This window comes from Myotis myotis, unplaced genomic scaffold (assembly GCF_014108235.1).
Source record: "Myotis myotis isolate mMyoMyo1 unplaced genomic scaffold, mMyoMyo1.p scaffold_m19_p_8, whole genome shotgun sequence".
NCBI lineage: Eukaryota > Metazoa > Chordata > Mammalia > Chiroptera > Vespertilionidae > Myotis > Myotis myotis.
In genome coordinates this window covers 33282506-33285797 of record NW_023416390.1, presented here as the reverse complement: position 1 = coordinate 33285797, position 3292 = coordinate 33282506, and the positions used below count along the sequence as shown (strand labels likewise).

At 44.5% G+C, this 3292-nt stretch overlaps 1 pseudogene; it reads right to left on the bottom strand.

Moving 5' to 3' along the window:
* Positions 1-1053: 1053 nt before the first annotated feature.
* On the bottom strand, positions 1054-1871 carry LOC118661623 (annotated as a pseudogene).
* Between the last annotated feature and the right edge of the window lie 1421 nt (positions 1872-3292).

The following is a 3292-nucleotide window of genomic DNA, read 5'->3' as shown; positions in this document are numbered from 1 at the left end:
CACTGGTACAACCTCAAGAGCCTTGGACTAAGTACCATCATGGTTGCATTGCTTCTCTCTGAAGGAATCAGGTGGTAGAGATTTTGCTCATCCACAGGAAGTAAACAGGCTACAGTCTACATTACAAAACAGACTAGAGTCTACATCGCAATATTTTGAATTCAGAACCCATGTGTGAAGCTGTAATGAACCCCCAGGGAACGGACAGGTGATCACAGATGTAGCCTGCGTGGCAGGCATGGCCTGGGGACTTGCTGGGTCAGGAAAGAGAGTGTTGATGATAATGAGAGTGTAGGAAGCAGGACGAAGAGAAAGCGAAGGAGGCAAGAAAGAGGAGAACTACTGAATGATTGAATAAGATCTTGGCTTTTAAAATCTAGACTTTTTAGTTGCAACCAATATTGACAGAAATATAGCTCAGACACCTCGAGCAAAACAAAACAGAACATTCCCACCCAAGATAATTGGCTCATTAGGTAAAAGCCCAGGCATAGCGGATGTTCCAGCTACCAGAGCATCATCATGAGGACTGCATCTCTGGCTCCACCTTGGGCTCCGCTCTTCTCAGCAATAGTTTATTCCCCAGCAGAACATGGTGGTGAGGATGGGCACCGGCAGCTGCTGGCTCACAGGTCTTTGTACCTTGGGAACCTTGCGGGAAGAGAGACCGCCCCCATCCCCACATAGGATGGGTTTCCCTAAGTGTAGCACCGATGTATAGACATCCCAGCAGTGAGTATGTGCACCAGTCATCACATGGACTCCAGACACCTGCCAGTGTTGAAGGTCAAAATCATTCCTAGTGTTTTTTTTAATGTATTTTTTTTTATTGATTTTTTACAGAGAGGAAGGGAGAGGGATAGAGAGTTAGAAACATCAATGAGAGAGAAACATCGATCAGCTGCCTCCTGCACACTCCCTACTGGAGATGTGCCTGCAACCAAGGTACATGCCCTTGACCAGAATCGAACCTGGGACCCTTCAGTCCGCAGGCCGACGCTCTATCCACTGAGCCAAACCGGTTAGGGCATGTTTTTGTTTTGTTTTTTGATATTTGCTCTCCTTTATTTGTTAGTTACAAAATCTCATTTTTGACTGGACTCAGACTTAGAGGTAGAAGCTCTAAGAGAGGACAAGCTACATCTCTTCGCAATCTGTTCCTGGCGTTTTTCTTTGGCCTCCTTCATTCTCTTAGCCAAAAGCTTAGCATATTCTGCGGCCTCTTCCTTGTTTTTCTTAGTACGTTGTTTCTTCAGAGCAATACGCCTGCGTTTGTGTTGCAGGACACGTGGAGTAACAAGACGCTGAATCTTGGGTGCTTTAGTCCTAGGTTTCTTACCTTTGTTTAGGGGCTTTCTCACAACATATTTGCAGACATCATCTTCTTTGGAGAGATTGAAAAGTCTGCGGATTCTGCTGGCTCTTTTGGGCCCCCGGCGAGGAGGCACGGTGGTATCAGTGAGACCAGGAATATCTTTCTCCCCGTTTTTTACAATGACCAAGTTGAGAACACTGAGGTTGGCATCCACAATGCAGCCCCGAACAGATTTGCGCTTTCTCTCTCCGGGCCTCCTCGGTCTGTAACAGGAGTGCCCCTCACTCAGCAGCAGGCGGACTCGGCTGTGGGTCAAGACACCCTGCTTCATAGGGAAACCTTGTTTGTCGTTCCTGCCACTGATTCGAACCACATAACCCTTTCATTCTTCACCCAGCGTGTCGGCAGCGACCTCTGTGGCCATATGCTTCTCATAAAAGGTATGGAGTTTGTGTTCATCGTCCACTTCAATGAGTTTCTGGCAGCCAGTGGCTGGGAAAGAGATGTTGAGCTTCATCCTGAAGCAGCCGACAGCCTCCGAGGCGCCACGAAAAAGAGCTCCCAGTTTTTGTTTTAACCAATGTCCCAGCGATAGACCCCAGGATAGCCTTCATTTCTAAGGGAGGAATCTTTTCTCTCAGAATTGCACAAGCTTGAGTACGTGGCAGAATTGAGATGACAAATATGTGTTTTAGACTCCTGGCCACTTGTGAGTTCTCTCAGATCTATTTCTTAGATACAGTCAGAAGCAGAACATCTGAGAGAAATGTTTGCACAGAGGGAAATCAGTTGGATAAGATTTTATTTAGATAGTTGAAATAAAATGGCACTGAAGTCCAAGTTCATTAGAACTTCTAAAATGGCTTCCACTGTAGGAAACCATATACATGTTTAGACAAAAGGCAATGAATATTTCTACATATTTATACTTAATATCATGAACAAGGAAAGTGCAGAATGTTAAAGATGTCTCCACAGTAGACTTCATGCAGTAGCTTTGCTTAATAAGATTTTGAGACAGTAACTTGAACTTGCATATAATAGTTCATTCTTTGCAGGAAGTTCCTTATAGGATGTAACAAATGACCAAAGGAGAATCATACTATTTATAGAACAGTGCCTGGCATAATTAGTGAAAGAGTAATAACCAAAAATCAAATCGCTTAAGTCAAGGATGTACTTTTGATTAAGTAACTTTGGTTATGATTTCTTTGGTTCTTAATGGAGATTGTCTCTTTTCCTCAATTAGAACACTGGACTCTTTCTGCAGCCCAGTTTGATGGTCTTGGTTTAAGTAATGCCAATAACAAGCATTTCTTTTTAATCCACCGAGGTCATGCTTAACCAGAGGAAGAGAGGAAGAGAGGAGAGAGAGAGAGAGAGAGAAAGAAACATTGATCAGTTGCCTTCTGTAGGCTCCCCAACTGAGGCTCAAACCTGCAACCCAGGTGCATGCCCTGACTCAGAATCAAACGGCACCTTTCAGTGCACAGGCCAGCGCTCAACCAACTGAGCCACTCTGGCTGGGCAATAACAAGTATTTTTGAGGAAGTCAATGGACAACACAAATCTTATATGTACGTAATGAGATCTCATTATTAATAAAACCCAATGTACAAATACCATGCAGACACACTTACTCCTTACCCAGGAGTTTATGGTGCTGACGTATGGTCCCATGCTCCAGCAGTGTGACCTCGGTAGCACAATTCCTGTGTGGGCATCATGGCTATGTTATAATTTCAGTGCACATATGCATCTGCGTCGTTAGTTGTCACACTGAATCATTCCCTTCTCTTTCAGAGCATATTTTCCTCATCTGGAGTTAATGTAGATTTGCTCTCACATAAGCATCTGTGGAATGAGCCTGGACATTGCTCAACAGGGCTGGCTGGAAGGGGAGGAAAGGAAGAATAGTGGCTAATCATTAACGTGTGGTGTGGGTGTTCAGTTGGGAGAAAACAGCTGGCGAGCAAC